Source organism: Amblyomma maculatum, chromosome 2, assembly GCF_055883805.1.
Source record: "Amblyomma maculatum isolate TAMU_Amacu chromosome 2, ASM5588380v1, whole genome shotgun sequence".
Lineage (NCBI taxonomy): Eukaryota > Metazoa > Arthropoda > Arachnida > Ixodida > Ixodidae > Amblyomma > Amblyomma maculatum.
Window position 1 is genome coordinate 173,004,799 of NC_139345.1, and position 13,207 is coordinate 173,018,005.

Consider the following 13,207-nt stretch of genomic DNA (forward strand, 5'->3'; position numbering starts at 1 on the left):
TCTATTGTTTTCCCCTGTCTGAAGAATCATGTATTTGAGCTTATTTTGTTTAAGGGCCTTAGGATGTTTTTATAGTGCTATTTGTCTGGGGGTAATGTGTGTTTTTTGTATGTATGTACGCAATAAATTCTTTTAGTGTAACATAAAGATAATGTTCAAGGGATATATGTAGAAATTAGAGAGTTACTAAACATGCGAGCAGCTACGTTCATGTACAGTCGCAATCACTATGAAGATGATCACAGGAGCCTCGACCGGTGGGCCTTTCAAGCTGCATAGCGGCCGATTTTGGAACTGTGAAGATAATGATTGCGCTGCCTTTTTGCCCTCCTACACACTTCCGGGCTACAAGCATCACACCCCTGACTACCTCGCTGGCATTTTTTTTTCTGTGTTTTCTTACCTATCATAACAATCTTGTGTGTCTGTGGTTGCTTCATATATTGGCTAACAATGACGCTTCTGTGCGCAAGCTGATGAGGTGAACGTAATGCATTTCGACGTTCTTTAGCGAAAGCTGACTAATATTTAGGACAGCACTTTTTTATCGCATATTTTTATCACGTAAATGCATAACTGTGACAACTTCCCTCTTCCTTTGACTGTTCGATGAACTGCCACTGTCGTTTCCCGTTTCCCGACAGATTTCCTGGGCTTGGCTTTATCTTTATCGCATATTTCTTCTTTTTCATTGGTATTGAAATAACCCATCTGTAAGGTCCGGCGCGTTGCCGTTTGTATTTTTGAGCATCCTTGACTGGGAAGGAATGTCTCGGCGGGGTGCCGTGGTGCGAACTGCGCGTCTGGTCTGTTTTCAAACACTTCCTAGAAGGAGACCATTAGTTCAAGAACCAAGAGCGCAGGCTCCTCGTTCGGACCCCGCCACACGTGTCCCTTTGTTACGGGAGACGGGAGAGACCCTCCGCTTCCCTCGAGCCGGACCTCATTAACGCGGCCCCCCGTGGTCCCGTCGCCCGAGTGAGAACGGCCGGGGGCCATAAATCCCGCGAGAGGGGTCTGGCTTTCGTCCCGCTGCATAACGTGTAGCTTGCTAGTACACGACTGTCAGTAAGCGAAACGGTCGGACAGGCTGCGACGAGTGGCCCACAAACGCGGGGAAGAGCTACAGTTACTGTGTGTTTATATTTTTACGTGTGGAAAGGGGCGCGCTCTCGGCTCACCTCTGGAGCGCGGGACGGGCCCCGAGTGTCTTTTGCTGGAGCTACTCCTTGCGTTAGGACGCTCGCGCTGGCGAGCGCCTGGAGTAGCTAGTGGTTGCTTTGGAGCTGGGGCAAGAGGCGCCAGCTCGACTGCGGGGACGCGGAGTCCCTTGTCGCTCTGTTTAGCGGTCGGCGCGGCCGACCACGGCTAGTTTTCCTTTGTGAATATAACTCTTGTACCTCTTATTCTTTTGTATAAAGTTCTCCGGTTGTTTATCAAGTTGCTCCACCAACTTACTGGCTTGCTCCACCATCCAGTCACCCATCACATCCGAACCAAAAACTTTACTGGCGCAGTCGCGACAGGATTGGTGTGCTGCAGCTCAACCGAGAGACAAGGTGCGTGAAGCATCGGGCGTCGATACGCCTAAGACATCGATCAGGTACAAGAGGGTGCGTCAAGCACCGGGCGTCAAGGCGCCGAAGACGAGGACGAGGACGTCAACGAGCAGCGATACGAGCGACACAGAAGCTTGCAAGCGCAAGCGCAAGAATAAGAGCCAATCGTGACGGCTTCCCAACATTGCGTATATCTGCCAATAAAATTGTTGATGATAGCATACAATGGTAAATATTGTCATGCTAGTATAGCTGGCTTGTCGACAATAATAATTTCTTGACATATATTGGTTAATGTTATCCCACCGGTCTTAGTGATTTCCCAAAAATGTATACTTGTTGGTTCCAGAGGGAAATATTGCCCAATAAGGTGTGGCGACTGGCCAGAATTGCACCTATCATGGCATTCATTGGTAAAGATTGCAATGCCAATATTGATTGCTTGTCAACATCGAATGTATCTTGGCATACATTGGTCAATATCCTCCCGGCCGTCGTCTTGGCTTCCCAGCATTGTATATAGGCAGTTACAGAGGTCGATGTTGCCTGATGAAGTCTAATGGCTTGCCAAAATACCATACATATTTATATAGGTTAATCAATATTCTCTTGCCACCATTGATGGCCTGTCAACTTGAAATATTTACTGCCATACGATGGTCAATATTTTACTACTAGTTGAGATGGTTTTACAGTATTGTATCCATCATAGGTTATAGTGGTCGATATTTTATGGGCAGCTGCGATGGCTTGCCAACATTGCACACATCATTGTATGGATGGATTGATATGATACTGTTAGTATAGCATGGTTGTCTACATTCAATACATGTTGGAACACAGTGGTCCATATGGCCCCGCCAGTTTTTGGGACTTTACAACAATGAATATGACTTGGTTATAGGGGTCGATATTGTGCACTGAGTTCTGTCGGCTGGAAAAACATTGCACACAACATGACGTGTTGGCCGGAATTGGCTTGCAGATACTAACGGTCAATTCTCAACCTGCCCTGATATATTTTTAACGTCTCGAACAATACTGTCGTGGCCTTTGCGATGGCTTTCAAGTATGTTTTATACAATGTCAATGATATAGTAAAGTAGTAGAGAACATTTATTTAACAAAAATGGCTTAGGCGGTAAGGGGACGGTTGGTATAGGGTCCTCCCCGATTGCTGCGGTGGCTTAACCCCTGCCGGCGTAAGGCTTCATTTTCATGACAAACCCATGCCACGAGGTAAAGGCAGAGATTCTTTAGCCAAAACATTTAGAAAGCCCCGCAATGAATGATTGCGGGGCACTGCGTATGCAAGCAGGGCATGCTTCGTGCAACGTTGCCGTCGAGTAGGACGCGTGGCGTACGCTGTCTACGAAGCGCTGTGAAATACCCGACTGCTGCGCTGTTCTCAACTGTGAAGAAGTTTAGTACAGAGGTGGAACGCGCAGCAGTTACAGGCCCTGGCATTCCTTCTATACGTCTTCAGCGTGATGCATGAGAACACTAATACATCAAAATTTTTATGAATACTTCGCCGCCTCCCGCGATAAAATCGCAACAAAACAGACACATAATTCTTTTAGGCTGACAACGGTCGCTGCCTATGTATAGAAACATAATACGGCGCAGTATACAAGCATATACACTTCTGCAATCAGCACTAGGCCAGTAAGACGTACCACCTTCAAAACCATATATACTATAGGCTGTTATCTCGGCTTAAATTATTGCGATGAGGTTTTACATCAGCATCCTGAAAACTTCTGTCCATGGCTAGAAATAGACACATAAATGCTTTATTTATGCACTAATTTATTTGCGTGGTTAAAGAAAAGATCATATGCTAGAAAACAGAGGCCGAAGTAATTGTGCTAGTGGAGGCAAATGCTGCTTGGTTTCGTCATGTACGCTAGCGGACTCCTCAACGAGGCGCCAGCACCGGCTGATTGCGCCGTAGTTGGCCTTGTAAGCACAGAAGACGGGATAGCTGAAGCATATTTTCTGTTGTAATTTACATCAGCCATAAACTTGCACTTGATTCCTATATGCCGGCGTGCTCTGCTTTGAGCACTTCAGCAAGGGGCGAATGATGAACAAACCCTTTATGCTGTTGATGCATAGTCAAAAGGTAGATCCCCCATCATAAAAAAATAAAAGCATTATTTTCTATACCTTTTCTACCTTCGCCTAGCAGAGAAAAAGTCTACCTTTCTCAGATGTTCTGGAATGAAGTCTATTTATTTTAAACAGCATTGCATGCTGCCAACCTTTTACTACAGGTTGTGTACTTGTTGTAATAGCTGTTAACTAGCTCGAACTTAACATTTCCTGGCAAACACTTAAAAGAGAAAATATTGAAGAAGCTTGAAGCATAGCAACTCCACAATTGGAGACTGGAATTAAGTGTCAATGAATTTTTTTGTTTCATGAAACAAAAAAATATGAATGCGTGCTCACCACTAAAAGTATCTGTCATAAAACTATTGTTGCTTGGTTATGCTGCTATTCAAGGAAATTATTTTTGTCTGAAAGCTGTATAAGCGCGTGCGTGTATAACTCTCATGACCTGCCTTCGAAGATTTTTGCTAAGTCGGCTTAACATCACGCGTTTAAATGCTTGTTCCTATGCAGTATTCTGGGAAGATTCCCAATGCTTTTTAGGAATATTATCAAAACACATTGCATCCAGAGCGAGTTTATTTCAATCCATAAATTACGTTAGTTCGCTCTAACAGTTTAGAAAAAACGTACCGTCTTTGCCAAAAGTTACCAGGCTCCAGGGTTTCCTTCTCAACCGTGTTTGGAGCCCTTGATCCATTTCAAAAGGCAAGAAATGGTCTTTACAGATGAAAGTAATGGGCTTTGTTTCCACACAGGTGATTACTAATTTGGTATGTCTTTTAAAGAGCTTAACTTGCTTGAACGAGCTGGGTCCCGGCGCATTTCTTGGACGGCTGGATCAACTGGTCTACGCCCCCCTCGGAGGCACAGCGGCTTCCACAGCGCCGTCGACATCACGGGCCTATAAAGGGCGCGATGCGACCGACAGCGGCATTGGGCATGGTGGCACCGCAGTGAACATGTCGAGTAATCCATTCATCTTCTTGCTCCAGGTGAGAAAACGGTTTGGCAAATGTTACAGAAGTAGCGACATTTTTCTTGTGGTGCTGCCTTGCCCGGGCGTAGTGTATACAATTATTTGTGATAGCATTGTCTCTTTGAGGTACTTGCTGCTGCTTGCTGGGGATGTGGAAAGTAACCCCGGACTTAACATGCAGGAAGTCCTGACTGAAATCCGCAAATTGGCTGGTGAGATAGCTGAAATAAAAAACGACAACAAGGCTATAAACGAATCTCTGGAAGGCATTCATGCGAAACTGGACACGTTGGCTCATCTCGAAGGCAGAATCGCAGGTGTTGAGGAGAAAATGGAGACATTTGAAAACATCATTAGTAGGCTAGCTCTTCAGGTTGATGACCTTGAGAACAGAAGTAGAAGATCAAACTTAATTTTTTACGGAATTACGGAAGAAGAGGACTAGAAAACAGATGACCTGAATTCAAAAATCACAGAAAAAATTAACGGTACCCTTGGTGTCACAATCTCAGGAATCGAGAGAATGCACCGCCTAGGCACCAAAGCTAAAGACAAAACCCGACCAGTTATTCTGAAGTTGCAAAGCTTCAGAGACAAGGCAAACATAATGAAGAATTGTTACAAACTAAAGGATTCCGGTGTTTCGGTTGGCGAAGATTTTTCTTTACGTGTACGTGGCATTCGAAAAAAACTTTGGGATAGCAGCAAAGACAACCGAGATAGGGGTGAAAAAGTATCCCTTATGTACGACAAGATTAAAATCAATGAGCAGGTTTATGTGTGGGACGACGATAAAGAAGCCAGAGTACCCGTGGCAAAAAACCAGCCATTCAAAGGGGGAAAAAACCGACCAAGCACGTAATACCATCCGCCTTAATCATAGTGAACATAAACGCCAGAAGTGTCGTCAACAAAACTACAGAACTTGAAGCATTCATTCTCGAACACTCTCCTGATATTGTCGCAATCACAGAAACATGGCTTTCTCCTGATATTTTAAGTAGTGATGTCTTCCCTCCTGGTTACACTGTCATGCGCAAAGATAGGTGTTCTCGCGGCGGTGGTGTGGCAATCTTGATCAGGGAATACATTTACGTCACACCCATGCCAGAAATCATAGGCGCTGAAGCACTTTGGTGCAAAATCATAGTAGACACATCCGTCTTTTTTTTAGGCACTATGTATCGGCCCCCTAATGCTACCCTAGATATCTTACACGTGCTAGCAAATTATATGGAAAGTCATTTCACCCACAATACTAAGATAATCCTTACGGGAGATTTTAATCTGGCTGGCATAACGTGGGACACGCTTGATAAAAAAATGCCGATACAGCTCATACAGATGCACTGCTTGATGTAAACTTTAACTTCGGCCTTAGACAGCTTATCCAGGAACCTACACGTGTTACCGCAGTAAGCAGAAATGTACTCGACTTGATTTTTGTGAGTGATAGCATTGCAAATGACAGAGTTTCATGGGAAGTTGTGGATGGCGTATCAGACCATAGAGCAGCTAAATGCTTCTTGCTGCTGGGCGTGCCATCACCTACGGTAAAGACGAGTGCCCGAATTTTCGACTGGACAAACGCCGACGACGTTAGTGTACTGGATTATCTAGATGAATCGTATTCCACCTTTAGTTCTCTCGCCATGAATAGTTCAGCTTCAGTAGACACATTATGGTCAGCGTTTGAAAGAATTATTCAGCACTGCTTATCAGCATATATTCCCACAAAAGTCAAGCCGGTGCATAAGAAAAACCCTTGGATAACAAGAAAAATTATACAATTAAAGCGCCAGACTGCAAGACATAGGAAACTGAGGAATAAACTGCTGCTACCCGTCTACACTGATAAATTACGCGAAAAGTCACATGCACTAAAGGCAGCTATAAAAAAGGCTAAAGATGAGTACATGAACGTCACCCTAAGTAATTTTATCAAAGTATCTCCTTCCAAGTTTTGGCGGTACCTCAAATCGAATTCACGTCAGGACAGTAATCCACCACCCGCCGAGGCTATCGCGAAGGCTACAGACTTCAATGATTACTTTATATCAGTATTTACGCACGACAATGGGAAAAAACCTGGCCTAGAATATCCTCCGAGTAACACAGCAAAAATAGATGATCTGATCATAAATGAATCGGACATTCTTTCCCTCTTACTTGAATTAGACCCTAAAAAATCCGGTGGTCCCGACAACATACCAAATGCATTTCTTAAGCGTTACGCGGAATGGATGTCAAAGTTCTTGCTGATTATTTTTGAAAAATCACTGCGAACAGGCGAAATCCCGGAGAAAGGGAAAATTGCCAAGGTCATTCCTATACATAAATCGGGCAACATTACCAACGCATCCAATTATCGACCAATCTCGCTTACTTGTACAACATGCAAAATCCTCGAACATTTAATTCTTAAACATATCCTATCATTTCTAGAAAAAATAACATAATTGTGCCTAACCAGCATGGCTTTAGAAAAGGTTTATCTACGACTACTCAACTAATAGAGACAATTCACGACCTAGCATTCACAATAGACAGATGTGGCCAAACAGACATGATATTCTTAGACTTTTCGAAAGCGTTCGATCGGGTCTCCCACCCTAAGCTCCTCCAAAAGCTTTTCCATTATCTCGGTGACAATAATATTACCAAATGGCTGAAAGGCTGCCTTACAGGCCGGCGCCAATAGGTACACTTCAAAGGGATTGCTGCGATGTGATGTCTGGCGTGCCACAAGGCTCCGTTCTGGCCCCTGTCCTCTTTCTTCTTTTTATCAACGACCTGCATAATAGTACTAACATAACAGTAAGAATGTTTGCAGACGACTGCATCATTTACAAAGAAATAACCTGCCATGCAGACCAAGCAATTCTAAATAGTGCCCTTGAAAGCATAGCACAATGGTGTGAAACATGGCAGATGACGAATAATGTAGAAAAAACGGTTTGCATGACAGTAACAAATAAGAGAGCGACAATAAATCTCCCTTATTATCTACAAGGACAGATGTTAAGGAAAGTAGAAGAATATAAATATTTAGGAGTAATAATTTCCTCGGATCTTAAATGGAACAAGCAGGTAGCCTATATTACTAACAAAGCTCTGGCAGCTCTCTACTCGATTAAACGATCGCTTAAATCCGCATCAGTCGACACTAAGCTCTTAGCATACACTTCACTTGTTCGCTCCATAATGGACTATGGAATAATATGTTGGCTCCCCTTCCGCAAACAATACATAGAAAGATTAGAGGGCGTACAACGAAAAGCGGACAGATTTATTTTTAACAAATATCGCCGTCATGATTCCCCTATACAGCTCTTAAGACAAGCCGACCTTCCCACTATACATAACCGAGCCAGACTACTGCGCCTCAAGTTTCTTTTCCTTCTGCTTAATGGCGACATGAAAATCGATACGAGTAAGTACTTAATAAAGTCAAACACGCGCACTACCAGAACAAAACACCAACAGCACTTAACCGAGTACAGATTTCACAACGATATATTCAGGCACTCTTTCTTCCCACAAGCAATCCGTGAGTGGAATAGTCTGCCTTGCGATGCTGTCAACTGCGCATCACTAAAAGATTTCATCGCCTACATATCACGCTTTATTTTGCAATAACGACTACGATGCTGGTACGCTAACTCTTGCACTCTTTTTTCCTTGCTGACGATGACATCCCGACTTTCTTATCTGACTCTCGCTTATTATATTTTTTTAACCATGTTGCTCAATATGCTGCTTTTTGTTTTACCTTTTGTATAATGCATATTGCCTTGTTGGACTACGATCGCCTTTGTGTTGGCACTTACTTGACCTGTGCTATTCTAGTGTATGTGATGTCCCACTCCTGCGACGGCCTCAAAGGTGAGGCCAGCAGTATGTTCAAATAAATAAATAAATAAATAACTACAGGGTTAAGAAGCAAACCGGGCAGCCTGGTTGCTTTTGGCAAAGACTGTACGTTCTTTCTAGCAGTGACAGGCTGCTGTTTGCGATGCAGTGGCGCCAGCCTTCGTCGTGGCAGCGTACGCAATCTGCGCTCTCACGCCTGAGCAGCGTCCATTGAACCCAGGCGGAATTCCAACTTGCGGTGTCATATGAAACCATGCGGACAGCGCTGCCTGCCCCGCTCGCACGACTGGCGCCGGCGCGGTCTCTCTCTTCGCTCTTCCCTCCTCTCCAGCAGCGCAGGTGCGTGCCTCGCGGCTTGTCTGCTGCAGCTCCACTCGCACTCGGAGAATAAACAGTAGAACCACGATATGCCTCGTCCCGTCTCGCGGAACAGCCTGCACCTCAGTGGGAGTACCGCTGACCCTTTATTTTAAGATATATGTTCGTACCAGAGTAGGTTTTTTGGGAGCTTTTGTTGCTTTATTTGCCTCCCATGTTGCTACACTTCCCTGCAGGAGGAAAGACTCGGGATTACTAGGACGGACCTTTGCGTGCCAATTTCCTCTTGGGCGGCTTCGGTTGACGCTGCATGCAAGGCTGTACTGGACAACCGGTAAGATATCAATTTTGTATACAATGCGCCGTATTAACTGGAAATTAATCATTTTGTCAGCCATTCGCACCTGATAATTAAGGTTAACAGAATGTGCGTATTTGCTGTTTATGTAAGAGTAAGAAAAGCTTTCGCTTTACCTCTATTGCGCCAAACAGAAAATATGCATTTTTCATGAATTCCGATTTCAGCACACTGCCTTGGACAAACTAATTTTGTAGTAGTGGCATATTTTACTGCTCATGAATAGTTTACCCAAGTTGTACTAAAAAAACAAATCTGCATAATATTGTCTCCTATTTTTGTTTTCGCTTGCAGATGTTTGTACGAAAGGAAGATGGTGACATGCAAGCTGCTTGAGCATACATAGACAAGGGCTGCTGAAAGCTGCTGTCCTTATAACTGAGAGCAAGAGGCGCATGTTAGAGATGCTGGCTTGGCAGACACCTGAAGCTGCCTTTAATGCGGCGTCTTCATACAACCTGGAATCTGCCAACACCTTGTCAATGAACCTAACCAAAGGTAAGTGCCGGAAGTCTGAAAGAATTCTGCCTATAGTTTTGATTTTCACTCTGTACCACATGCGCACGTAATAAATATCCATGAAACCAACAATTCTGGCTTTTTTCTGTAAAGGCATGTATACTTTCAGGATGCTGTATGTATATTATTAGTTGCATGTAAAATACCTGCACTTAAACAAACTCAACCCTGTGTTTGGCGCATGATGGCCTTAGCTGCCTCTGCGCCGTAACACCCATAAAATCAAAAAATACTAAAAAAAGCAACATTAAGCATTAATCTGATTGCCTGGATGCCAATTATGCAAAGCCAGTAGACAAGTTCGGGTGGGCTATGTTGGGCAGCCGATGAGCCTAGCTGGATAGCAGTTATTAAAAGCCAGTGAGTAAGCTTGGTTGTAAGTATTGGATGGCCAGTTAGAGTGGCTGGATGTACGTTATATAGGAGCAAGTAGGTATGCTTGGGTGGAAGTTATTGGGTAGCCGTTGAGTGAGTCTACATGTCAATAAGTAACCTAGCCTGCCATTGGTGGCCATTGTTGAAAAGCCAGTCTAGTAGATTGGATTAAATCTTGGCACGGGTAGCGCCCCAATGAAACACCATTATTGGTCCCAATATTTAGGCCGGTTTCCCCAATATTGAGCTGATGGCGGTCCAATGACGGCGTGCTACTTGGGAAATGGAAGCCATTACCCACTCGCGTCATAACATTAAAGGTGGAATGCAAGTGTCCCTCAAAATTTTACTCTGCCTACCGTAGATCAAGAAAAAGAGAGCCATCGCGGAAGCGGAAGGTCTATCTAATGATACCTTTGAATTTTTGAGGCACACATTAACGCTTTGGCCTCCTGTACGCAAAGGCCGAGCTTAACTCTGCCGCCATAACGGGGCCATCGGGGGAAATTTCAGCGCGGTGCAAGTTTCCCAGTATTGAGTATTGCAATCGTAATTCTACCCTTTATTTCCCTGAAACAGCTGTCATACACTAGTCTGCAGAAATGAAAGTTTAGTTTTAGGTTTATTGAGGACGGACTATTAGAGCTATGAAACAGGAAATGGCGACTGTAATGTTAAGAGATATAAACGTGAAGGCTGAGTCAGAGACATATCTCAAATTAATGACATTCTAGTCGAAATCAAGAAGAAATGACCATGGACAAGACATGTAGTGCGAATATAGGACAATCGATGATCGTTAAGCTTAATAAAATGGATTCCAAGGGAAAGCAAGACAGCCGGGGGGGGGGCAGGAAATTAGGTTGGCGAGTGATGCTAATAAGCTCGCAGGAGTCACATGGATGCGGACAGTCAAACACATTGTTAATTGGAGGAATAAAGTACAGGCCTTCACTTTGCAGTTCGGTATATTCAGTTGACGATGATAATTTCATCCTTTTAAGGAGGAGGATAAACATTTATTTGACGAGGAAGAAGTCAGGCAGCAGGGGCTACCGCTCTAGGTGGCCAGGAGTCCTTGGCTCGATGGCCCGGAGTTGGATTTGCGGGTCAGAGCTGAGCATAGCGGCCTCCCACTGCTCGCATGTGGAGAGCTGCAGATCCCGCGGAGTGCTATCTCGCGGACAGGCCCACAGTATGTGGTCTAGGTTGGCCCTCTGTTGGTGTCACCCGTTAATAATTAAGGGGGTATTATTAACGATGCGCCCTTAACGGTGCGCACACTCCCAGACACCCTTAGAGTGAGTGGGGGTAGTTGTTCCGGTCGCAAAGGAGATGCCCTCGACTTGCGTGGCAAGCTCAGCCGGAATTCAACTACCTTGTAGTGACAGAAGGGGGGTGGTCGTTTGGTGCCCAGCGGTCGCCGGTTCAAACCAGAGTAAGGATCGGAGTCAGAGGTAACAAACAAAACAACAATTTATGCACAGCAAGAGACGATACAAAGGAATACACAATATCACTTGAAGTACAACAGACGAGAGGTTCACAGAATACAAACGCTAAGCATGCAATTACACAGGTATCCAATAACATAGAGGCTTTACAATAGATCAAACACGAGAGAGTACATAAACAAACACCAAATTGTTCACCGGGCACTGTTGCAGTCCGACGCCTCAAGAGTCACGATGTGGCCGCCATACGAGACGAGCGCCGCTCCCTTGAAAGTCCGTGGGCTTGCCAGCAGCGGGTGATCCCCGGGAGTCCAGTCGAAACACAGGCGAGCACGTCGCAAAACACTTGACGAACTGACTGACTGACTGACTCATCAAGCGGCGCGGTCTCTTTAAATAGGGCGCGCCGCGTCTGTTTGTTAGCACGCGTCAAAGCTAGCGCGCACACACACATAGCTTCGCTGGTTATAGCTCCCTCTTCTCCTCCCGTTGAGCCGCGCGTCGTCATTGGCCAGGTCCCATAGAAAGTTCTCGAAGGGCCTGGCACATTCCAGGCCGATGAACCACCGTCCTCCCCGGGCAATGGGAAAGAGGGTCACGGCAACGCGTACAAAGCTACGCGCTCTCCCGCGCGGGGAAGGGGCTTTTCTCTCCATGCTCTCCACGCGACGCCGCGCGCGCCTAGCGCTGTACCGGCTTGATGAAAATGGGCGCCGATTTCGTGACACTGCCCCTCCCTTAAAGAATATTGTCCTACAATATTCACAACAACCACGAACATCGCGCGCACATGCATGCGCTCACAAATATATGGGGCAAATTACCATCTCACACACATTGCACAAATTTCACAAACTGTAATAACACATTACAAAATTCATACATCAATGCCATGAAATTCACAAACATGACAACACACTGCCGTCGAATACACCTAGGAATCAACAACACAGAAACGCACAAAGTTACTCAAATATGTAGCGCACAACGTAAGGCATGCTTTCGCCTATATTTCCAAAAACGGCTTGTGGCCCTTCCTTCGAACAGGTGAGCTCCTGTCAAACTACCTAGCGCGCCAGTTCTTTCTTTTACGAAGCACTGGTGCTTCTTTCTTACGCGTGTCCTGGCTCTTTTTCTGGTTCTAATCCGGGATTTTATCTCGCTCCTCCTTTTACTCTTGAGTTCTGCTTTCCGATCGGAAGCTTGGCCAGAACTAACTCCACCTTGCCTAGCGGTGCTTCGAGCAGGCCGTCTCATTCTTTCTCGGTCTGGGCGGCTCTCCATGCGCTTGCGCATCCAGTCGTTCAGCCGCTTCTTCCTTCTATTTCTATGAGACATTTCCCTGTCGACTTTGCCTGACTTGGCAGGTTTGGATTCGTTTCTTTTTGTTTCCACTTTTATTCGCACCTTTGGCCGAGGAACGTTTGCTCCAGTTTTACCCGCATAATCAGAACATTGTTGTCTGAAAGGAGCGTCCTTTTGAGAACTCGGTTCTCTCTCAATCCTTTTCACTTTCTTTCTTCTCTTTACGACCTTCAGTCGTATTTTCTTGAAGCAGGACTCATTTTCAATTAGAGACTCATTCTCCTCACTTTTAATTAATTCTTCTTTCTTAAATGTTTCCATGAATTCCTTCATTGCCGTGCAGTCTTCA